The sequence below is a fragment of the Canis lupus genome, chromosome 9 (genome assembly GCF_048164855.1).
Source record: "Canis lupus baileyi chromosome 9, mCanLup2.hap1, whole genome shotgun sequence".
Lineage (NCBI taxonomy): Eukaryota > Metazoa > Chordata > Mammalia > Carnivora > Canidae > Canis > Canis lupus.
In genome coordinates, this window is record NC_132846.1 from 6,347,951 (window position 1) to 6,373,858 (window position 25,908).

Here is a 25,908-nt window from a genome sequence, read left to right on the forward strand (position 1 = left end):
CAATAATTCACCCCTCATAAAGACCAAGATGATAAAGAAAAAGGACAGTATGTTTCAACACAGATGCAATCTCCTCCAAGTGGAAATTTGGCTGAACCAGACATAAAATATTGGTACACTTCAAAATTATTTTTTCATACATACAAATAATATTGCCAAATTCAGTAAATATTATTTATAGAGCTATAAATTTTTATATCAATTTCAGAGGAAGACAAAATTACTGCTTGGGTCTCTCTTCGTACTGAACCAATTAACATTTGAGTTACCACAAGGAAACAACTTCTAAGAAACAATGACCTTAAACTGGAAGACTTTAACATGAAGAATCATAGAAATATTTTAAAGTTGTAGAGAAATCACAATGAGCTAAGGAATCCAAAGACTGGAATTAAGAGTCCCGGGTTTCCTCCTCTTACACTGTTGGTGGGAATGCAAACTGGTTCAGCCACTCTGGAAAACAGTAGAGGTTCCTCAAAAAGTTAAAAATAGAACTACCCTATACCCCAGCAATTGTACTAGGTATTTATCCAAAGGATACAGACCTAGTAATTCGAAAGGGCACTTGCACCCCAATGTTTATAGCAGCAATGTCCACAATAGCCAAAATATGGAAAGAGTCCAGATATCCATCAACAGATGGATGGATAAAGATGTGGTACATATATATAATGGAATGTCAACCATCAAAAAGAATGAAATCTTGCCATTCACAATAACCTGGATGGAACTAGAGGGTATTATGCTAAGGGAAATAGTCAGAAAGACAAATATATAATTTCACTCATATGTGGAATTTAAGAACCAATACAGATGAACATAGGAGAAGGGAAGAAAAAGTAAAGTAAGACAAAAACAGAGAGGGAGGCAAAGAGAGGGAGACAAACCATAAGAGACTCTTAACTATAGGAAACAAACTGAGGTTGCAGGAGGAGAGTCAGGTCGGGGGATGGGGTAACTGGGTGATGGGCATTACAGAGGGCACTTGATGTAATGAGCACTGGGTATTACATGCAACTGATAATCACTAAGTTCTACCTCTGAAACTAATAATATGCTATATTTTAGTTAACACCCCCCCACACACACACATAAAAGAGTCCTGGCTTCCTACTGATTCATGGTAGAATGATACAGCCTCAGTTTTCTTGTCTATAAAATGGAATACAGAGAGATGAGGGTGTGGAGAAGACAAAGAGTTAATTAGATATCTGAGGTCTTTTCCTGATTTAAAAAAAAAAAACAATGAATTTTTGATATACACAAAATAGATCCTTTCTTGAAAGAGAAGAATTCTGTTTCAACTGGAAGATAAAAGCTTTAGAATCAAAAACAAAATAAAAATGGAAGACAAAAGAGCTTTAACCATTTGAACACAAAAGTAAACTTTCATTTTTATGCAAATGTCAACTTATAAAATAAAAATGACTAAGTGGTACAAAATATTTTTGAAAGTGCCTATATGGATCTCCCAATTTTTTTTTTTTTTTTTTTTTTGGATCTCCCAATTTTTTGCTTAGTTTTGTAGGTCCTAATACACAGGGCAAACTAAGACAATTTGGCATGTACCATTGTTTCCCATCTTCACTAGTTATTTTAAGAGACCAACATGTTTATCAATAGCACATGTTGGACAAGAGACTAATAGTAGAGTAGAAATACCATCAGGTTATTCTTGTACTCTAAGAAAGAGCCTAAGATATGCCTTGCTTTCGAATAAAGAATGAGAAGGACGATGGTATCACCGAGATCCAAGAGAAAGCGGAGAGTGGAAAATAGAGAATAAACACAGGAGTAAAGACAGAAATTAAGAAACTAGTGTTCCAGAATGTCTGGCGTGACAGAGAAACGAGAGAGATAAGAAACATAAAGAGTCTTGAAACACAAAATCTGTAAGACAATAGAGACAAATAAGAGGAAAATATACCAACTGCAGGCAAATCATTTAAAATAAGATCACCAGCATAGTGGAAACATTCTATTCTCTGAGGAGAAAACACTGTGGGCCCATTGCTTCCAAGGACAACCACCACTCTACAATTTCCTCTCTCCAGCCTTCGAGAAGGTTGGTGGTCAGAACCACCATCTTACACATACATACACTAAGGATCCAGATGAAGAAACCACGTGCCCTCAGCACACTCTCCATCCTGGGGTGTGACTTGCTTTGAGCATCTTAGTACCTGAAATCTAAAACAATCTGAAGATTATAAAAGAGAAACCAGATCTATGCTTCACTCATCGCTCCCTCAGTCTGCAGGCCAGTCAACAGAGTCGCATCAACCAAAAATCCATCCAGTGACTTACCATTTTACAGCAGGATTGGGTGAAAAAAGAAACACAGCCATTTACCTGTGCAAGAGGAGCCCCCCAAGTCATCTACCAAAAGTCAACGGTCATCCCAGTGGTCGGTGCACTCTAAGCAGCAGCACCCACTAGTGGTGGGGAGGAATACCAGGGGAAAGGAAGCACACATCTACAGAAATCCTTCAATTAATGTAAAACCCTGCACGTTTCACAAAGGTATTAAGTATCACTCTCACAGCCACCTCCAGAAGGCAGGTGTTCCTGAAAATTGAAGGCATATCTCTATATGGCTAAATGCCTTTGAAGTTCTACTCCAACCGTGGAACTTTTCTCTTGCCCCAACCACACTTATTTGGTACAATAAGTATTAATTAAGTATTATTTTATTATTATTTATTATTAATCAATAAATAATTAAGTATTATTTTAAGTATAAGTATAATTAATTATTATTTTATTATTTATTATTAAGTATTAATTGGTACACTAGCTGTAGCTTCTCACAATGCACACACACCATAGTTCTGTAAAGAAATCTCTCCTACTCAAATTAGAGTAAACAGAAACTGAGTACATACCATATAGGTAATACGGAGGACTCAAAATTAAATTAGAAAAAGATCCTGCTATCAAGCAGTGTAATGTCTGCTTGGGGAGACATAGCATTGTCTATGGAATGGCACCACCATCACCCAACTGTACAAGACAGAAACCAAGGAGTAGTACCTGGTGTCTCACCTGTACTTTTTCTCACCTGTACTTCTAACCCATGGCCATGTCTAGCCAGATCTATTTCTATCTCTCTAAACATTCCCCCAGTTCCCTCCATCTTTACCTCCCTGGTCAGGTGATCATCATTTCTTCCTAAACTACTTAAAAAACTTCTAAACTGGTCTATACACATCTCCTTTTGGACTCCTACAGTCCTTTCATCTGTCCTTTTTCCTGCAACCAAAGTGGTATCTTGTCAATCGGATCACTTCAAACTCATGCTTAGAAACCCTTGTGACTCTTAGGAAATGACTATCTTATACTCCGTATTCTCCATTCCCAGCCACAGGGGCCTTCTGCTGTCCACCAGACTCCTACCAGAGTCCCTTCCACAGCAGGGACTTCACACGTCCCGTCACGTCTATAATGCCATCCCTTGCCTTCTTAACTCCCACTCATCCTTTAGGTCTCAGCTCAGCACTACCTCCTTAGGAAAACCATCCTGATTTCCGTGACCGGGTCAAATCCCTTTGAACACATACCTCTCCCATAGAACCCTTAGGACACTTGGCATTTAGCATTTCATGCAATTATTTTTGTATACAGTTTCTTGTAAAAATTTTTATAAAAACAGAACCTGTGTTTGGGTTTTGTAGACATTTTTGCTGAATGAAAAGACAGAGATAAGATCAATACCAAGCAAAATGGACAAGATGCCCTGAGAAAGATGCAGACAAATGACTCCTGCAGGATTTAAACCAGACCTCTTGACTTTTATAAGCGGTCCTTCCTGGGAATTTCTCAAGGTCTCTTCACCCCAACACTGCACTGCTGACATGACATCTATGTGAGGAAGGGAAGGGGAACTATCATATCTTTTGCTGTACCTCCCTCTCTCAAGTCCAAAGATGAAGTAATAAGCAAGGGAAGAAGCAGGGCTCCATATGGAAGAGTGGCCCCGTGTATGTCTGCCTTTACAATAAAGGCAGGGCAAGGAGGTAAACATCCACATACCTACTGAAACAGCTGTGCTGGGTTAAACTGCTCCTAAGAACCCCTGACAAATCCATCATCTCCGTGTAAGGCTTTCCAGGATGTAGGTCAGCCACCTTACTCAAACAGGATCATTTCCCCTCCTTGAAATGGTAATGGAAGGCTCTCTCCTTCCTCAACAATCCATTTCCTCTTGAAAATCTGCTGCAATTAATTTCCCCAACACCCACCTCAACTAAGTGTATTTAAAATGCAGGAGCTGCCCACATCGATAACTCTTCTTATTAAGAAATATCTGATCTTCCCTCTTTCGATACCCTATGTCTCAGGAGCAGCCCCTGGTTCTGCTCAGCCCTTCCACTTGCTCACTGCCTCAGAACAACATGGTGTGATGGTCAAGAGACTGACCCAGGGTCACGATGGGGGGCTGTGGACCTCAGACCAAGAAATTGTGGCCCCGGTTTCTGTAAAATGGGGTGAATGACAGCACCTCATTCTCAGAGCTGAAAGAATCCAGGAAACATTTTTTTGAAGATCTAACTGGCTTTATTAAATGATTCATGAATTGAGCAGCACCCCATCTAGCAAGAAGAGAGGCATTCCTCCACAAAACATTCCTAGCACGGTGCCTGATGCACATGACATGTGTGTGATGATTAACCATCACTATGATTGATTCATTAAGGAAGCCTCAGGTATCCACTGAGCTTCCTGTTCCCAGTCCAAGAAGCTTCTAAAAAAATCTCTGTAGAAAAATTCTCAGAGCAAAAGAACTTTAGACACTTATACCTGTAAGATAACAGTGACCTATAAGGAGACAGTGTTTACTGTAGCTCTGCCAGAGACGACAGTGGAACCGTGACCTATATCCTAGTTACACATCCAGGAACTAGTCATTCATTAGTCACACCCACTCAGAAAATAAGGATGTGGGCGGTTCTCCCTACCCCCATCACAATGTATATCTTGTGTTTACTCAGTGTACTGTAAAGCTCAGAATACAAAGCACTATTTATAAGCTTCTTTCTTTTGGCAGGAGGTGAATAAGTTCAGACATCCACCAGCCAAGTCCAAATCTGAGATGTGCAAACTACACACGTATATAGGATAATGTAATCTGCTAAGAAAGTAGGTAAGGTGGCCCCAGTAGGGATTCACCATCACCCGGGACAACTGCTCCTTAGTAACACCTGGCTCTTCACACCTGCCCTGAAATCCTCTACGGGAATTAAATGTGGAAGGAAAATGGACATTTTCACCAGGGAAGGTTTTCATTAAAATATCCTCACACTTTTTTCTCAGGCACCTCATTTTTATCCAGGGAAAATTGTGTGAATATAAATAAATTTCTCATCTGCAGAGGAAATGATTTGGTAATCTGGTTACCCATCACCCAGGGATTTGCCCTGAAAACCAAGGCTGTGCAGGATAGAAGTACTAAGTATAAAGAAAACCACCAAACTGAAGAAACTGTTCCACTGGGCCATAGCAAGAGAAGTCCAGAGTCTTCTTTGCCACTGCTTTGGGCCAGAAAAACAGGTTGTAGCTTCTGCTTTTTATGTACTCAGGTTTTTAAAACGATTTACTTATTTGAGAGAGAGAGAGAGAGAGAGAGAGAAGGAGTGGGAGGGGCAGTGGAGGAGAGAGAGAAAATCTCAAGCAGACTCCATGCTGAGTGCAGAGGCTGACTTGGGGTTCAATCATGACGTGAGCTGAAACGAAGAGTTGGATGCTCAACCGACTTCGCCACCCAGGTGCACCAGCTTTTAGACAACATTTCCCAGTCTCAGTAGAAGAGGTTCTGCTTGTTGGGGTCCATGAGCCAGAAAGGGTGAGAGTAAGCCTCTGCGATGGTCATGTGTATTTCACAGCTCTCCTAGGACTGTCACATCTCAGGGGCAGCTGGATGCCCCAGGACCTATCAGAAAGCAGTCTGCCCAGGGTATTCTTTTCAGGGATCATTTCTAAAAGACACAAACCCAAAGGCATGTGTCTCTATTTCAGGCAGAACTAATGAATGACTTTAAGACGAGGGATGACTATTAAAGAGCTCAGCAATATTCTGCCTCTATCGGTCAGATTTTATGTAGGTTCCCAAGCAGAAAAAGGTTATATTCTATGCAGAATATAATTTCCTGCTGTGACAGCATTCATCAACATGCCTTGTCTTAAGAGAATTTCCTGGGGACTGCTTGCCAGCCAGGAAGAAGAGCATTCAGAGTAAGGCCTACAGGTCAGACTACTAGTCCTGCCAGGACACTGAAAAGCCTGAAGTTGCTCCCATGAATAGCAGTGCCTCAGGGATTGTGTTTGGAAGGGCAAGTGCCCTGAAGCCTGATTGACTTCTGTGCCCTCAAAGCCCCATGGGGCAGTTCTGAGGGTGAGGCGGTGTATATAACAGGCAGGGGAGACCCAGACCTTTCCCATTGGCACGTGTTCTTCTGGTTGCAACATCCTGAGATTCCCTTAACAGTTTGTCAGAGGGGAGGTAGGATGGGGAAAAGCAAAGCTAGATGCCCCCGGGGTAAGACAGAGCTACGTGTGACTCCTAGATCACGCTCTGTTTCTCCTGCTCAATCTCTGGCTTTCCATCTCTAATGTGGGGACACTCCAAAGCGGTAAGCGGCTCCTGGGTTACTGTAAGGCAGAGGAGAGATCATGAAGGTAAGGGACTTAGTACCGGGCCTTCTCCCTGCTAAATCTTTCCTTTTAAGGAAAGCTCTTCCCTTATAGGTAAGCCTCAAAAATAAGGTTTTGCTTTCAAGTCACCCATGAAGCACCCTCCTTCCACACTGGACTGGACTCTTGGAGGTCTCTGCCATTTCCCAAAATCAAGTACAGGATCAAAGAGCCTTTCTGAAACAAACTAAAAATATACAAAACAATGTACTCAAAGCAATTCCAAAAATATTTTCAGCAACCCTTTCAGAGTTGGTGTATAATCATCCAGAGTGACCGCTATAAAAGGCAAACTCATTTATAGGTTAAGTACTTTCATGCTTTCGGGTGACTTCACAACTTTACAATTGCCATGAGTCACACACCCAGAAGCTCCCCAACTTTTTGGCAAATTCCCCACTAAGGGCTTTAGGCCTCTTCATATCCTCATCCCACCTCATCCAGCTATGACACCTGCCATGGGAACTCTCCAGAAATTATGCTTGAGAATACAATCAGACACCACTGACAGGTGACCCCCATTACTGTAGATCTCAAGGACGTTTCATAGATGTTTCTATGGAACTCTCATTTTGTTTTAAAAAGTAAAACAAACTATACAATTGAAAAATAGGCAAGACTTCTGAATTGGCACTTCACAAAAGAGGATATCCAAATGCCAGGATACACAAGCAAAGACACTGAGCTTCATGTGATGATAAGGGAAATATGAATTGAAACCATTAGAGGAGACCTCTACACAAACATCTCAATGATTAAAATGCAAATGACTTACCCAAAGAAGTACTGGTAAGAGTGTGGGAAAAGGGAATTCTTGTTCACACCAGATGGGGCTATAAATTGGAGTGGCATAACTGGAAAACTGGTTGGCTATATCTACTAAAGCTAAGTGTACTCACATCATAGGACCCAGCAGGTACACCCACATGCACACACCAGCAATGCATACCTAGCTGTACCATAAAGACAGATCTTACATGAGTATTCACAGCAGCTATAGAACAGCCTCAAGATGGAAACAACTCAAATGTCTCTGATTAATAATTGTGATATACTGATACAACAGAATACACTCCAGCTTCTGCTACAGGAGAAACAGGATTAAATATCACAATATTGAGAGACAGAAGTCAGACATGAAAGAATACAAAAGAATGATCATATTCATATAAAACTTGAAAATAGGAAAAAGTGATCCATAGTGTTAGAAGTCAGGACAGTGGCTACCACAGATGAGGAGGTAACCAGCTGGCATAAGGAGAGGCTCTGGCATGCTTAGTGGCTCTCTCTTTCTTCATCTGTGTTAAGACTAAATGGACATGTTCATGGCGTAGAAATTCCCTAAACTGTACCCATGCAATCTTTGCTTGTTTCTGTGTGTATGGTAAGGCTCAAAAAAATTTTTTTTTGTTAAGCAAACTCATCTAAATGCCTCCTCCTGTGTAAAGCCAAACAGGGCAAACCAATTCAATTGTCCCTTAGTATTAATTTATGTAAGCACGTAGGCCCAGTGTGAACAGCAAGAGTTCACATGTACTGTTTCTCATCCATGCCTGCTCCTAGCCCCGATGTGAGCAAGCTGGTGACTCGGATGGAGTCTGATTCCCTGGGCCTCACTGCTCTCTTCTAGAGAAACCGGCGGGGTAATTAGGAGTCTCAGATAAAAATACAGCGAGAGCACTCTGTAGACCATAACCTGGCAGGGCATCATCACATATCATAGCAGATGCAGTTGAAAAGCAGGAGAACCTAAGGAGAGCTAGGGAGATTTTGAGGAGCTCTGGGGGGTTCCTTTCAAGAGTTATAGTGGCCAGTAGCACAGGCTCTTTATTTATGACATTTCTTTTCAATGCCAACTGAGTTATTACACTTTCCATTTGCACAGCTGTATCATGAATGGCTCTGTAATAAGTTTTCCATCATACACGGAGCTCTTTCCAGCTCACATTTGGAAATGATACACACTCTTCAACTGTAAAGTAAGAATTGGTATCCAACAGTACCTGCCTCTGAGGGTGGGTCATGCAGACAAAAGGAATCATATTTGTGGAGTGCTTAGAACCATATAGAATGTGAGCGAATAATCATCTCAAGGGAAATGTTAAATACTAAAAATAATATACTGACAGGAACACTAATGGACTACGCAGTGGAAGGGAATCCCAGAAGAAGGCAGCTATACGGTTTAGTCTATTTTTTATTCTTTCCTATATGTCAGACATGCTAGGCCTCAGGGATACACAAATGAAGATCCCAGCCTTGGGAGGAGTTCATAGCCCAGTGGGATAGAGAGCAAGGGCTGTTCCAAAACCAGGTGCCTGAGTTCTGGACTCCCTGTCCCATTTTTAAACATCAGCTACTAGATAGACCAGGGACTGTATGGTTGGCAATGTGGATAAATTTGGAAATATGTCCATTTTATGAGCATTGAGCTCTTTTTATAAGCACCAAATTTCTACCTTCAGGGTAGGGTGGGTGTGTGTGTGTGTGTGTGTATGCATATATATGATATATAATAATAATAATATAACTATTGTTATAGTTGCATAAGGATTTAATTTTTAAAGCCTTACTTCAGGAACACCCAGCTTTATATACCTAGCTCTTCCTCAGCAGTTGGACAGCTTCCTTATTGAGACTTAATGATAGGGTAGATTAAATTCTTCGAAAATAATATTAATTTCTCAACCTCTAGATACAGCTGGCTTTCACCTGAGGTCTGAAAACAAAGAGCTGGGTGATGCACAACCTCTCTGACCGTACTTCCTTACCCACAGTGGTCATGAGAGGCAATGAGACTAGAGCACACACGTTCACTCGCCTCTGGAATCAGAGCTTTCCCACTTCCGTGTGACATTCCACCTTCTAGAAGGATACGAAGTGCAGTGAGGTCCTAGCATACTAGGCTTCAACCTGAATATCTTATCTTTTGTTATTTGATGGTGGTGCGACATCTGTTTAAATGCTCAGCCCTAACACTGTAACAAAGACAAGCTCTTTCTCTTCCAAATCCAGCATGAAAGTTCCACACATGCCAATCTACAAAACAGTCTGAACGACAGGGTGAAATGAGGCTCACAGGGTGAAATTGCCATCCTTGGGAAAGCAATGAATTTCAGGCTGTGAAAGCTTGGAAACTAGTGTGCACTTGGGGTTTTAGTTAAAACCTTAGGAACTATGGTCTCTGTTTTTTTCCCAGCAGAAAGTGAAAGGGATCCATCCGTTAACTCAACTGAAATGTAAACACAATCTCTCACTTCCTCTCACTTCAAATGATGATAAAAGAGAGAGAAACACAAGTTAACAAAGCACAACTCACCTTGTGTAACCCTATGTGGATGCTACTACCTCAACCAGCACTGGGGGGTGATGGGACATTCTTTCCAGAGGTACACCCTCTTAGGGCTCAGAATGCCCTCACAGGTGCCATTCACACCCACCTCAAAAACCAGCCCCGTGCACTAGGACCACCAAGGAAACAGACCCAGTGAGGGCAAGTAACACATCTTGACTAGGAGTTATCCAGACTCAGCTGAGACTAGCACAGCGGCTTTGCCAAAGCTATGGTATTTTGAAAACCAGTAAGCACATTAATGCTACCCTGAGGCCCGGGATTCTTACCCCATTCCCTACATCCTCTCCCCACCCCAATCCCATCCACACAAATCAAAAACCTTTCTTCCATATATTTTTCTCTGAGCCCTAACAGTGGAATTCTCAGCCCTTGAAGGAAGGAGAAGGCAAATATGCAATACTCCAGGCACATGAGGTTAGGCACTTTCCTGTGAGCTAGGTCTTATTCTGATGCCACAGATAGGAAAGCTATGGCTCAGATGTGACTTACCTTGCCCAAGTTCCCTGAGTAAATTAGTGGCAGAGTTACCTTGCAGAGCTATTCGGCTCTGTCTTAGTCCAGAGCCATCTGCTCCACACTGTATCAGCTTCTACTCAGAGTGATCCATGGGCCAACAACCATGGCCATAAGGAGCTTGTTATAACAGCAGGATCTTGGGCCCTGACCCAGGCCTACAGAGTCAGATTCAGCACTTCAACAAGATCCCGCATGTTTCTGCCCATGGGTTTGAGAAGCCTGGCTATGTCCCAGTGCTGAAGAAGCCTGGCTATTGTCCCATCCCAATGTGGGGGTGGGGGTGGGGGCGGACTGTAGCCTCAGCTCCAGTGGCATTAAAAACTGCTTTAGTATCATGACTCTTGGGTCATGCCAAGTAGCACGTGAATCCTGCTTAATACAGAGATTTTTGACGGAGCTCCACAAATAAATTGGAAGATGACACTGAAACAACTACCACAGTCAAATCTTAAGGGAGAAGCTAAACATAAACTGCCAAGTCAGCACAGCTTATTACCCTTTGGTGGTTCACAGCAAGGAAGCCTACATATGGAATTCGTCTCTGGAGGAAAGTCCCGAAACACACTCTAATCTGAAGATCCCAAAGCATGTGCCACAAAAACTATCCCACTGACTCAGGAGCCACTAAAACAAACCACTTTCAGGGGAAGGACTTTGGGACCAAAGAGTAACAGGAAAACCCTAGAAGATCCAAAGACAAGCAAGGACAAAGGAATTATCTAGATATTTTCCCCCCAAAAGAAAATCTGGCCTGAAATGAATAAGCTATTCCTAGATCTCTCTCACCACTTTTTTTCTTACTATTTTCCTTTCGCCCCAGCCAGTGGCCTTCTTGCTAATTTTTTTATTGTGATAGAATCCATAAACCATAAAATTCAGCCTTTTAGAGTGTACAATTCAATAGTTTGCAGAGCATTCACAAAGTTGTGTAATCATCACTGCTCTCTAATTCCAGAACATTTTTTATCACCCCAAAGAGAAATCTGTATCCATCGAGGGTCACTCCTCATTTCCCCCCGTCTTCCCAGCCCCTGGCAACCACTAATTTACCTTCTGTCTCTATGGATTTGTCTATTCTAGAAATTTCACATAAGTGGGATCATGCAACATGTGGCAGCTTGTGTCTGCCTTCTTTCATATAGCACGTTTTCAAAATTCATCCATGTAGCATGAATCAAACTTCATTCCTTTTTATGGCTGAACAGATACACCACACTTTGTTTACCCATCATCAGCTTCCTGCCACCAATATAATGTATGAGGGTTCCAATTTCTCCATACCCTCACCAACAGTTGTTATTGTACGTCTTTTTTATTACAGCCATCCTGATGAGGTGGTATTTATACAGTTTTTATTTGCATTTCCCTAATGACTAATGGTACTGAGCATCTTTTCATTTGCTTATTGCCATTTGTACATCTACTTTGAACAAATGTCTATGTAAAGCCTGCCCATTTTAAAATTGGGTTGTCTTTTTACCGTTGAGTGTTAAGAGTTCTTTCTTCATGCTATTTTTTGAAATTCCAGTTACATCCTCTCTTCCTGGAAAGCTCTTCTCCCAAATACCCAAGACTCTGCAGCTAGACTTACTTCTCTCTGTACTTGGACCCGCTTTTCTCTAAAGGCTTAGAAACACTTTGATTCCCTCTCTGCCCCATGTACCCTTCCCTGTTTCTAAAACCTAAGTGTTATGCCTCTCCTCATTTCTCCACAGGTAGCTCTTCTGTGGTCACCAGAACTCATGGCTACTTTAGTGAATTCACAGAATCAAGAAAGAACAACAGGTTCTTTGACCACCACCACCAGATTCACTCAGTCTTACTCTGTACTAGGCAGGATCCTTTTCTCGTGTGCTCTGAAAATATTTACATGCAGGCATGAGTACAAGCCTTCATACTCCTGGCTCCATTATGCCACCAACTTAAAATGCCCCTTCTCATCTCTACAAAAGTACAACCGCCCATCATTTACACTTTCACAGTTTATCCCCTCCATGGAGATTTTCTTAGCTGCCACAGCTTGAAATGGTTTCTCTCCACCCTGAAATAAAAGATAGTAATCACCTAGAGACTCCATTAATCAATTGGTATTCATATTTAATGAATACTCCTATATTATAGGGGTATACTAGGTGAAACCAGCCCACCCACAGATGATGTTAAATATCATATTAGAATTGTTGAGATGTACTAATTTGGTAATGGAGTATTAGAAGATCCACACATAACCTCAAAAATGTTGCATGCTGGGAAACGTTTAATTGAATAAGTACAATCAAGATTTTGTTGCTGAGAAGGTAAACTCTAGTACTTCTTAGAGACTTTGATACAATGATGCACATGTTGAGAATCTCTAAGAGGGAAAAATAAAAGGCAGCGCTTCCAAATTGATCTGCCCTTTTCAAGAGCACACCTAATAACAGCGACCCCAATAGGATTCTTCTGACATACTCTGGAAACTGCTGAGTTAATTCAATTGCTGCTTAATTCTATCAGCATGGAGTAGAAACTATATTTTCTACTGGGGTAAGGAAGCAAATTTGCTTTGTTTTAGAATGCTGTCAATTGGAAATCACTCTATTTCCATGCCAGTTTACAGAAAAAGAAAAACACATACATTATGGGTGTTCATGATTTTGAAGACCCAACCAGATTCCTGAAATTGGAAAATGTTGAAATATGGGCAAAGAAAATGTACCTTAGACCTGAGCTAGTGCCATACAACCTGAGTTTTAGTTCAAGCACACTCGAGGAAAGTGGTGAAAAACTGTTCCAGGAATGACTGTGACTCTGTATGACCCAGGACAGTCCGAAGACCAAAGAGAAATGAGGTATCATGACGACTGTCTTGCAACAGACTTATCCAAGGGAGCGAAGTTACCAAGTGGTCACGTGCTAAGAAAGCTAACAGCAGTGAAAAGGAAAGAAGCCTCCCCCACACTGGAAAAAAAAATCCTAGCAGTGAAAAGTAGGGGTAACACCCAAAATATAAACATCAAGTTATGGGAAAGAAGTTTAAAATAGAAACGTTCCCTGCTCTTGTTAAGTAGGAGAAATCATTTAAATTAGCTAGTGAATCTTAAGAATTACAACCGGAAGGTTGTTTCTTCACTGTATGCTGATTGCCATCAGGAAGACAGGCCTGGGCCTTGCAGTTTTATCTACTAAAACACTAAATGGTACACTTGAGTTTTTGAATAGGTTTCTGATCTTACTGATAGGTCTCTCTAGTGCTAATCATTTTAAAACTAAAACAAAGCACAAATGGAAAACTGAGATAAAGCATGTGGTCAGCCGGGAGTCCATTTGGCAAGGCAACACAAGAACTTATGAAAATGCTGACCTCTTTTCACACCTAGCCATTTGGGTGCTACATAAGCCTCATTCTTTCTTTAGGGTGTCATCTCAGGAGCCCTCCCAACTCAAGCAGGCTCTCTCCCAAGGCCTCTCTGTGGCTTGGCTTAAGTTCAAGACCACAGCTGCTCAGGGTGAGCTCTCAGCCCAGACCCTCGACCATGGGACAAGGAGAAGAGCTTTAAGATTGGGTTGTGCCAAAATGGTGCTTGATGATCAGCGAAATGATACAGAGAGGCACAGATACTGCACGGCCGCCGCAGAAAGTCAGCCTTCCTCCCCCTCAGAGTGAGAGGGGAGCTCAGTCACTACCCACACCACACTGTTCGACAGAGGAAGGGAAGGCCTTGGCCAGGTCTGACCACCACAGAACATCTGTCACAGAGTCAACTTCCCCTCCCCTCCCCTCCCTCACCCAGGTCCAGGGAAGCTGTCCATTCAGAGAAGGCACCACACTGCCAGTTGTTTTTGTTTTCTAACACTTCCTTATAGCTATTCAACCTGCACTCTAATCTTAAGGTTCAAGCTGCCATAACTTTATGTGTCTCCCTCTCCACAAATGTCTGAGATCCCCAAAGAAAGGAATGGGGTAGTTGTTGGATTTATCAATACCAGAGTCACCAATCTCAGTCTACTCAAGGGTCACCTAGAAACCAGAGACTGAGTGTTTTACAGTGTGAAAAGAAGGGAACATCCTACCTTTGGTGTGTGTGTAAAATTCATTCATTTGAAGAGCAACTGGAATTGTTAAAACTGGATAATGGTAAGTGACACAGGTATTGGAAATATAAAATGTTTTAGGTACGTTTCTAAAACACCCTATCTCTGAATATGAAGTATTAAAATAGTTGCATTTCAGAACATACTTCACCTCACTTTCTCATCTCCCCCCGGCCAAGTCAGTGATTCAATAGACATGGCCCCTGGAGAAGCAGCATTGGAATCACCTGGAACTAATTAGAGATACAAATTCTTGGGCCCCCTTTCCTCCACCCTAGACCTAGAGAATCACAGACTCTGGCAGTGCAGCCCAGGAACCTTTGGTTTTAAGGAGCCTTCTGATTGACTCTGATGCTCATGCTTGAGAATTGCTGCCCTAGGATCGGAGAAGATGCAGCACCTGGGAGGCTCAGGAGCCTGATTATACCCTTATTAACTGAGAGAGAGGAAATCCCACGTGTTCTTGTCTCTGGTGACCATTGGCTCTTAATCTCACACTGATGAGGGGTTGAGTTCTTAATTCAAGGTCACTGTTAGAGGTCAAGTCAGAGCTGCTGGTCAAGCCCAGGGTCTGCTGACTGACTCCTCAACCTGAGTTGTCTTCACAGGGGTCTTGCTGACATGCCAATTCTGGAACCCGGGAGTCTGAACATTGAGCAGGCAACCCTGGAGATCTCCTAATCTACACCATGCTTCTTCCCTCAGATAAATAGGAGGACTAGAGCCTCAACCTTTAAAATCAAGAGAGATGAATTTTATGAAAAGAAAAAAAACCAGATACATAGCTATTTCCGAAGACATGAGCAACTAAGCCTCTTCGTGAGGAGGGGGTAGAATGGAGAAGACTTTAAGTGTCTTGTAATTAAAAGAATTCGTTACTTCAGAAAAATTGAGTAAAGAGCACAGTCATAATAAGACCGGAATGGTGCTTTCAAGTGTTCTTAGAACTTTCATTTCTATTATCTCGTGAAAGTCTCACAACAATCCTGCAATGAAAGGAGATAAGGCCCCTAGTATCCCCATTTGATAGATGAGGAAACTGAAGTTCAGAGTGGCTACTTGTCTATTATAGGACAGCCTTAGCTGTAAAGCTAAAACTTGACCTCAGGTCTGATTCTAGAACGTGTGTGCCCACACCATGTGATTCCTACAGCTGGAAGTCTGCCCCAAAGCAGATTAACCCCAAGGAAAAAGCAGTAAGAAAAACGTGCAGCAGAAATGGTGAGCCCCTAAAGCATGGCAGTCCGTCGATGTGCGGGTGCCCCTTTAAGAACTTAACACACAAACCCAACAGCCAAGGTGTTCAGCCAAAAGAGAGAGAGAGAGAGAGAGAGAGAGAGAGACATATTTCTAGCCTGCATGATCATTTCTGGACCAATTCCCACTAGCAGCCTCTGAGGCAAACAGCCACTCATTGCCTGGATGAAGCTCCTCCACCACCACTCTACCCCCCTCTAGAACCACCCCCCCTCCCCGGGTTATGACAGCGCAGCTCCGACTCGTGTGCAGGCAAAACCTCAAAACTCAAAACAAGAAGTGAAAAAAGTGGAGCCTGGGGAAAGCGGCAGCATCCTCCACACCCTGGCAATGTGCACAATGCCGGTTCCAGGGTCCTGGGGTGACCTGCCACGGGATGTTAGGAGCCTGTGGAATGAGGCGGACATTCCGGTGGACCCACTGGCCCTATTCTTTCCCACCCAGTCCGCGAGCAAGAATAATAAAAGGATTCGTTATGAAGTCTTGGGGCCAGGACACAAGGCAGATACAACCCAGGCAACCTGTCCTAAGGCTCAGAACGTCAACTCAAGAACTCTACTCCTGGCCCTTCCCTTCAAGTCTTGCCTTCTGCAAAGACGAACAGGGTGGGGGCTGGTGGGCTGCTCTAAACCCGGGGAAGGGCTGGAGGAAAAACTGGGCCCCCGCCGCCCCCGCCGCGCTGCCCCGCGCTAGAGGCGCTCACCAAGACCGGGCGTCCTTGAGCACGTCGGAGGCTGGGGGGGGGGGGGGGCAGACCCAGCTGCTCGCCCGGGACGTAGGGAGCCGTCCGCCCGGACTGCCTACCTCAGATTTGGCAGGAATGATTTTCCTAGAAGACGCCACGGATGCGAAGCTCGGGTGACTCGCGGATTTCATCCAGGGGCGGAGGAACTCAGCCCAGGGGCGCAGCGACCAACTCGGCCCCTCCACGCCCGGGCCTCGGGGCGGCCCCCCTCGAGACTCGTCCTACCGCGGGGACAGGGCGGAAGGAGGGCTCCATCCTCAACTTTCTCGGAGGACAACTGCTCCGTTCCACGGCGGGCCCAACCCTCCCCGCACACCGGGCTCCAGGTTTGGGGAGAACCAGGGACCGAGCCCCTCTCCGCGCGCACAAAGCAGCGGCGCCTGGGCGCGCAGCCCCCTCCCCGGCGCCCGCCAATTTGCAAGCATCTCTCTGGGCGCCTGCTTACTCCTCCGGCCCCGCAGCGGGGTCTCTGCCCCGGGCGCCCGCATCGGACCGAGCTCCCGGCGCCGCGACCGCCCCGACCGCCCCGACCGCCCCGACCGCCGCGGCTGCTGCAGCCGTATCCCCGCCCCCCCCCGCCCCCGGCCTGGCCTCTGCCTCGCCCGCCCGGCGCCCCACGCCCGGGCCCTACCGTGCAGCCCGGCGGGTGCCCGGGCAGTGCCAGCGCGTCGCACGGGTCCCAGCCGGCGAGGCTCCTCCCCGGGGGCTGCCCCGCGCGGGGCTCCGGGCTCCGGGCTCCGGGCTCCGGACTAGGCTCGGCCGGCCCGGGCGCTGGCTCGCTGCCGCTCGCGGCTCCGGCTCCCGCGCCCGCGCCCGCCGCCGCCCGCCAGCAGGGAGGGGTGGGGGCAAACTCCCGGCAACTCCAACTCGGGGCGCCCGAGCTCCAGCTGCAGCCGCGCGCCCGCCCGCCGCCGCCGAGCGCGAGCGCCTGCTAAGCGAACCTGCCCCCGCGGCCGCCTCTGAGCATGCCCAGTGCCGCCCTGGGCGAGCCCGAGCGCCCCGGTCCCGGGCGGAGAGCCGCGGCGGGGGGCCGGGGGCCGGGGGCCGGGGGCCGGGGGCCGGGACGCGGGCCCGGGGAGGGCGGGACCCGCCTGCCAGGGAGGGGCCTGGAGCAAAGGGCCGCGAATAGAGCGGCGTGCGGAGGCAACGCAAGTTTCACAGGTTGTGAGAAGTTTGGGCTGGAAAGGTAAGCCGCCTCTGTGAGTCTGTCTGCAAGACTATCCGCCAGGACAAGGAAGTATTTATTCTTCTGGTAGAGAACGAGTGGATCCAGCGCGTGGGTTTGACCCAGTGCACTCAAGCCTAGGGTCGCAGACTCTGGGCTGATGGGACTAACGCAAATTAGGGACCCAGCTAGGACGCAGAGCAGTGGAGAGGGTCCCAAAGGCTCAGACACTCTGTTCTGAACGCCCAGTGCTGTCATGAAGAATTCGGGCCTACCCTTGCTAGATTTTCTGATTTCTCAAGAAATGACAGAGTGCGATTTGTCCTCATGGAAAACATCTGATTTTTACATCTTGATAACAAGTGCAATTTTTAAACAACACTGGACCAAGCAATGTATCTGGGTTCGTTCCCCGCTCAGCCCCACAGAGACCTAATTTGAGGATTGTGATTTCTACATTTATTATTATTATTATAATTTTTTTTTTTAGCGAAGAGGCGCTGAGTGCCCACTGTGATTTAGGAAGGCACTGGAAAAGATCCAATGGGATTCAGATGGCCATGAGAGTCCTACCAGTTTCTAAGGGAAATGGGTTTTCCGGGCAGAAGAGGGCTACAGAATAGAAGTTCTGGGGCATTAAAGAATAGAAGTTACTGATTTGGAAAGGGGTCATGGGAACTAACTTTTAGGAAGCATCATTAATAAAAGTACCCACGGAGGAAGTCCCTGCAGGATCAGTTAACAGTTTCCTGCAGAGGCATTTTGGAGTCTGAAGATAATACTCACCCTGCCTTGATTTTAAATTTTGATATTTTTCGTCATGCACTTCTTGCATTTTTAAAATATTGCCTCACAATATTTATCTTGGTTTCTGAGTTCCTTGACATCCCCTTAAGTTTTGTGGCACATATCTCCCTAGCTTGTGCCCTGCTGCAGTGCCAAATGGTGGCACACTGGTCGCTTAATTAGGGTATAAAGAGCAAGAAATCACATACTGAAATGGGAAAGGGGTTGGGAGCAATGGGTATGGGCCTAGGCGGAGCACTTGACTGCCAGTTTGTGGAGTTTGAACTTCATTCAGTTGCTAGCAAAGATGCTGGGAGAAGACAGTGGTATAATTGGAACCCAAGCCTAGGAAGATGGGCCTGCTCAGACATAGGAAGGTGGTTTGGAGGGGAAGAATGGGAGAAATGGGGTACCAGGGTATATTCACTGTTGTGGGGGTCTTATGAAAATCAGATGAATTTCCCCAACAAAGTCACATGTATTCTGCTTATAATTGGAGAGGCGTTGGTGGGGCTAGCTGAGTGCCCACAGGTAGGACTCCCAGGTCCTGGTCTAAACCTCAGCCATTTCCTACCAGATTTCCATGAGCAAGAGGCTCCACTTCTAAGCTGCCTTTTCTTCATGTGTGAAATTGTCAGACAATTCTCATAGCATTTTTGTGAGGATTCAGAGAAATAAAGTATACTAAGGGCTTTGGAAACTCTGAGAGTTTAAGCAAATATAAGGCATTGCTCTTACCTACATATCTGTATAAAATAGAATTAAAGTTCTATGGCTTTACAAAAGTTGTCTTAAGTAGGAAGCTTCTTTGATTTAACAAGCTCTTTTAGTGTGAGCAGGATTCTGTTGACAAAGCTGTGGAATCAGCTTTTGGGTAATTCGACAATTTTGTGAATTAAGATACCTCACTACTAGTTTCTCCTGCCAGTCACTCAAAATGACGCTTACCCTCATCAATGTAGTTTTTGCCTCAGTGAAACACCTAGGAGTTACCTCCGTGCCCTGAATCACTGTCACAGCAGGTGAGCAGGTTGCTGCATTCATGGAGAACAAATCACCACTTGTCTATGGGAAGCATTTTAAGCATGCAGAACTCTCAAAGGGAAAAAAAAGCTGACATAAGAAGCCTTCCAGAAGTTATGGAAAGGAGGAAGTACCTAGCCCCAGACCTATCACATAACAGGTAGTTAGAGATATTTGCAGAATATGTAGCAATTTACATCATCCAAACCTTCTCTATCTTTGTTCTGCCTCCCAGAGGTCCTAAGGATTATTTTTAAACAATCAAAATAATGATAAAATTATAAAGAAGAAAAAGAACAAGATATAAACATTTTTAGAGGGAAGGGCTTTGTACTTTTATGAGTAAAATGCTTTGTCTACGTAAATTTTAAATCAATTGCATTTGTTTTTGAAGTAACTTTTATTATTGGTAGTAAATGATACATGATATTAAAAAGAAACTCAGACCAAAAGTCTCAGTAGAGAGTTTCCCTCTCCAAAAAGCATTGTTACCAGTTTTTTGCATCTGGTTACAGAAATATCCCACACACGAGAGCAAGAATAGTTAGTTTTTGTTTTGTTTTGTTTTGTTTTGTTTTGTTTTCTCTTGATGTCTAATCATGAAACCAGAAAACTGAAGAATGTCTTAGAGGTCATCTAGATGCCAAATTGCAGACTTTTAAATTATAATTATATTCTGGAATAGAAAAAAGAAACGTGAAAGCAGCTTTCTCTTGTGGCACAAGTATATTCACGGTTGTAAAGGCACCAGATCACATGGCAAGACTCTTCCTCTGAGCATTAAGTAGTGCAAGAAAGAAACTGAGTTCACCTAGAGTTCTCCTGAAACCCATAATGCCCAGTGTCAACCTCAACCTAAAATACCCACAGATTTAGATGCCCTAGGTTGCCTGAGGCTGTAGAAGGAAGGGTTTTCTAAATAACAAATGGAATGAACTGATATGGACAAAGACAGCTTGATCTAGGAAATTGTGCATTGAAACTATTTTTAACAGCATCACGTTTAGCATCATCGATCAATGTCTTCAAGACTAATAAAGTCTGTATTTTTTAAAAATCCTGCTACACAGTGTGGCTAACAGCTTTTCAAATTCTTCGTTCTGATGATGTGCTTTCAGGTAAGAAATTTAAGAAGTCTCAACTTAACTTTTAGGTTGATTCATATGAAACTGACATTTTTCTAGGCCATCATCCCTGGAATATTGGTAATATCATTTTGCTTTTCCCAGTGGTTCCCCTGGCAATCACAGAATCACTCCTGGGCTAGGGATAAGTCTGTGGCTGTTGCATGTATCTATCAACTGGGAGTGAAACCTATCACTTCTAGTAATGTGATATGGTGGGGTCTGGAAGACCCACAGCATTTGAAATAGGCTTCTGATGCTTATGCTTGGGACCCTATTCTGTTTTGTACACAATTAGTATTGGTATGTGGTTTTACTCTTTTAAGGATTCTAGCTGGTTTATGAATGTCCACCTTTTTTGACTGAGTTGCCATGGTACAACATTCTGTCCCTAATTTACTAATTAATATATATTTATTAGCCATGTGTTTCCAATCAAACTGTTAGTTCCTTGAGTGCAGGGAACAAGTCTTAAAAATCTTCAATTTCCCTCATCCAGTGTCTAGCTCAGAAGCAGAAGCCCATCAATAAATGACAATTACCGGCTGTCACCATTCAGGCGGGTCATCAGGGGCAGGAGACAAATAGTTGATCTCTAAAAAGGAGAAATCTGCTATTTTGAACACATGCATAAGTTTAAAATTGCATCTGTGATAACTTTCACAATTAAAGGTATGGGATATTTAAAGTATATAATAGAAATAGTAGGGAAAGGAACAGGAACCAGAGCCCAAGTTGAGTCCAAAAAGCTGGATCCAGACAGTGGCTCTAGAACAACTGGAATTGGAAGACGGAGGGACCAGTGGACAGTGGGCAGTCGCTACCTACGGTTTACATCTACAGTCCCAAGTATGTCAGCATGAGCGACTCCCTGGCCAAAGTCCCCAGATAGGCCAGTCTGGTACATTCTTTGATTGATGCATATACGCTGCACGAGCAAATGCAAATAGGTAAGTCTAATGTAGACTCCTCTATGGAGGAGATGACCACCTTCTACACTGATGCCTATCTGTACCATCTCCAGAAGGTCAGCCAGGAAGGAGATGACAATTATCCAGACTCCATAGAATATGGGCTAGGTTATGACTGCGCAGTCATAGAAGGGATAATTGACTACACGGAAGCTGTAGGAGGGATTACAATGATGGCTGCCCAATGCCTGATTGATGAAATGTGCAAAGTAGCAATTAATTGATCCAGAGGGTGGCGTCATTGCATGGAACATCTTCACCAGGAGTAGGTTCCAGCTCAGGAAACCACTGTCTTTGCTCATTCATAGGAAACAACTCCTCATCCATTAAAGTTTTATCATGAGATTGTAGCAATTCAGTCACATCTTCAGGTTCTGCTTTTCATTCTAATTCTCTTGCTATTTCCACAAACTTTCAATTTGTAAAAAAAAAAATGCAGTATCTGTGGAGCACAATAAAATAAAGCACAATAAGAAAAGAGCAAAACAGTGGACAAGGGAAAGGAAGACTTTCTTGAAGATATAATGCCCAAAATGAGATCAGCAGGAGAAATCTAAAGTAATTAGTAGGAAAAAAAAAATAAAGAAAATTTCTAGCAGAATTTAAAAATAGCATGTTTAGGGTATCTGGGTGGCTCAGTCAGTTAAGCGTCTGCCATTGGCTCAGGTCATGATCCCAGGGTCCTCAGATGGAGCCCTATGGTGGGTTCCCTGCTCCGCGGGGGGCTGCTTTTCCCTCTCCTCCTCATTCATACTGTCTCTCGCTATCTGTGTGTGTGTGTCTCTCTCAATAAATAAAATCTTTAAAAACCCAGAAAACCAGCACATTTAAAGGCACTGCAGTTGGAGAGAATGCAAATCTTTGGGAGGGATCTTAGAAGTCTTTTTTTTTTTTTTTTTTTTTTTTTTTTAGAAGTCTTTAAGTTTAACCAGTCACTAACCCCATGGACTTTTGACGTAACTCAACATCTAATAAGAACAACTGCCATAAGGAAGCAAACTGTCCTCAGTGAGCACATAAAACAATCTGGTGTTCAGAAAGGGCAAAGGTTTGATTTTAGACAGATTTGGGTTTGAACCTCTGTTTTATCTCCTTCTTGCTATGTAACCTCGGCAAAGTCCACAACTTCTAAATACCAGATTTCTTGTCCCATATTATCACCCATGTATGGTATTAATTGGAAGATTAAAAGGGCACACATATGTAATGTACATAACATAGTACCTGACCCACATTAAGTGTTGAATAAATACTACTTTCATCTCATGACCACCCATCTTGCTAATTGCAAGGCAAATGGAAGGGGGAACCCACAATATGCTTTGAATTTCCAGTCTGAGTTCTTTCTTAGAAGCACTGCCTCTGCTACAAGCAATCATATTTTATCTCCCAGATGCAATATAGCATTCCTGTTTTCACAAAAATGATTTAACATACATAGAAAATGCTTTAAAATTGTTTTACCTTCTCCCGTCCAGATAGCCTAGTGTTTCCACATTCCTTGTGTTACCATATTTCCAAAGAAAACACAGTAGATGGAAGGATAGATTATAGTTTAAAGATTTCAGCATTTGTATTGATGAAGTTAGGACTGAAGATTTACTAAGACATCACACAGATAAATTTAAACAGTGACTAGTTCTGAATTTCTATCACAAATAGCCAAGTATGACTCTTTACCTTTTCTCTTGATTGCATGAATTAAAAGTCTTGAAGAGTAGTCTTCAGAAAAAATTACATATATATGTAATTATATATAAATATATATATATATATAAAGATATAAAGATTGTTTTGATTACACTCTGCTATAGCAGGCCTCCACCTTAACTCAAACTTGGTTGTATTAAGTTTGGGGTTTGTTAGACTGAACCACCCTAATGACTCCCTCCTTTACTTCAGCAATGTTTTTGAACGAACTCTTTTTGGGTTAAAGTGACTGTCTCTACCAAGATCCAGAAAAGCTACTAGGCTTTGTGCTAACAGAGAGTCCTTTATTCTGCCAGGACACAAGCAAGTCAGTAACCACACAGAGCTGCTATTTCTCCCCAAGCTTCTGTGCTGCTAGTTTAGAGGAGAGAATGATGCAATCCATTTGTATCTGAGATGGAGGGAGCTCCTCTGGGACACACACAGCTCCTTCTCTTCTATATATTCTGATCCCCTAGCCCTCCAAGACAGTCACAGTGAAAGATGCTCCTGCTGCTCTATCCCCAGACACTCTTAGGGCCCAAAGGACCTGCCAACCCCTGGTGGCCCTATGATTTCTGCTGCTGCGGTCTCATTGTATAAATACATGGCCCAGGACTCTACTACTTAAACTGCACTTCTTAGGGAGCCTGGGTGGCACAGCAGATTAAGCATCCGACGCTTGGTTTCTGTGCAAGCCCTGATCCCAGGGTCATGAGATTGGGTCACACGTGGGATTCCATGCTCAGCTTGGAGTCCGCTTGAGATCCTCTTTCCCTCTCCCCCTGCCCCTCCTGCTCGTTCTCTCTCTCTCTCTCTCTCTCAAATAAATAAATAAATCTTTAAAAAACAAAACAAAACAAAACCAACAACTACCTTTCTCAGATCAGCAGCTTCAGCTTACTTGGGAATTTACTAGAAATGCAGATTCCTGTTCACTCCAGACTCAGCGAATCAGAATCTGCCTTTTAACAAGACGGCCAGGTAATTCAGTTGTACTGTCCTAGGCCACTCAGCCAAGAAAGACAGGGAGAAAATAAAAAGCACTTTAAATAAAGGTGAAATGCGTTTCCTTTGACCTGGATGTCCTTTCTCACTCCAATCCCCAGGCCTCATCTCTGTATACCTAAATCCTACCTTGTTTTTCTTTGTTGAGCTGTTTGCAATGCCTCCTCTGGAAATCTTCACTGACTGCCAGCCAGAGATGTCTTTCGCTCGGTCACCTGTATCTCACAGCAGTCTGTTTACACTGTATAAGTATGTTTGCACATGTCTAATCCATCCTGTTCAAGGCTTGAAACTTGTCTGAATTTTCTATCTTCTAGAATGTCTAGCATGTTGGGCCCTGGAGGGGAAAGCCTATATATTTATTGAAAGAATGGAAGAAAATGAAGAAAGAACCAGCTACATTCATGAAGTAATTGTCTCTGAAAAACAAGCCCCAATGGTGGACTTGAGCCTGTTTGGAACAGGAAACCAGGAACCATGTTAGGTTCATCTTTAAAGAGCCCCAATACACCAGACACGGAAATGTCCCAGTTTTCTGGAAGCTAACTGGACCAGATCAGATTCAAACCCACCCCATCACAGCACTCATCATTTAGAACTGGCCCAAAGCAGATATCTTTCCAGAATAAAATCATAATTCTGTTTGCTACAGCCTTGATCCCTGGCTTTAAGTATGCTGTGGTCTTTGAACGGACTACCTCCTTGCCCACTTTTTGTCCTATGTCTCTTCCTATTTGATAGTTAATATATTCATTTTTTCCCCAAAGAAGAACAGTATTTTTGGGGGATCCCTGGGTGGCGCAGCGGTTTGGCGCCTGCCTTTGGCCCAGGGCGCGATCCTGGAGACCCGGGATCGAATCCCACGTCGGGCTCCCGGTGCATGGAGCCTGCTTCTCCCTCTGCCTGTGTCTCTGCCTCTCTCTCTCTCTGTGTGTGTGACTGTCATAAATAAATAAAAATTAAAAAAAAAAAAAAAAAAAAAAAAAAAAAAAGAAGAACAGTATTTTTGAAAATATTTTTTCAGATTCTTTTTTTCTTTAGAAAGAAATCTTACTGAAAAATATTTAGTGTTTCTAATTCAACTTTTCATAATTCATCCTTGAATAAAGCCAATGAGTTTCTGGCTGCAAGTTGCAAGTTAAAAGAACAAGCCATTTTATTACTCTTAATTGATGGCTGAGTCAATTAAAAACTTTGACTCCAGATGAGATTTATGATGTCATATTCAGAATAAATATATCTTCCTGAGAGACATCCTGGTGTCATTACAATTTTATCACGTAAAATATAATGGGAAATGTTCCTAGGACTTACAAGAAATTAGACTTACTAATGTCAATACTGTTGTAACTCATAAAATGGGTATATGACCCACATGAGGAGACTTTGTTGTAGGACTGGAGCTCACATAGAGTAGGCACGTTTTCTTTGATAAACATTAAAAAGTATGACTACATTATTCAAGATCAGTCATTTTGGGGGTACTGTCATGTCTTATAAAGTTT

At 43.5% G+C, this 25,908-nt stretch overlaps 1 protein-coding gene, 1 long non-coding RNA gene and 1 pseudogene across 10 annotated transcripts in view; 2 read left to right on the forward strand and 1 right to left on the reverse strand.

Moving 5' to 3' along the window:
• The window catches only part of STXBP6 (syntaxin binding protein 6), a 239,641-nt gene extending 222,211 nt beyond the window's left edge, over positions 1-17,430 (reverse strand). The window contains exon 1 of one of the 3 annotated variants that reach the window (XM_072838078.1): positions 17,269-17,430. The gene's annotated coding sequence lies outside the window, so the exon portion shown is untranslated. Of the gene's footprint in view, positions 1-16,696; positions 16,857-17,268 lie in introns of those variants that run through there. The other 2 variants (XM_072838082.1, XM_072838079.1) reach the window with 2 other exon arrangements.
• A 254-nt stretch (positions 17,431-17,684) lies between these two features.
• Positions 17,685-25,908, forward strand: part of LOC140639739 (uncharacterized) — a 218,997-nt gene continuing 210,773 nt past the window's right edge. For 6 of the 7 annotated variants that reach the window (XR_012036348.1, XR_012036351.1, XR_012036346.1 and 3 more), the window contains exon 1: positions 17,692-17,823. This is a non-coding gene — a long non-coding RNA (uncharacterized lncRNA). Of the gene's footprint in view, positions 17,824-25,908 lie in introns of all 7 variants that reach the window. The other variant, XR_012036350.1, reaches the window with a different exon arrangement.
• LOC140640600 (histone deacetylase 8 pseudogene) lies at positions 20,718-22,737 on the forward strand (annotated as a pseudogene).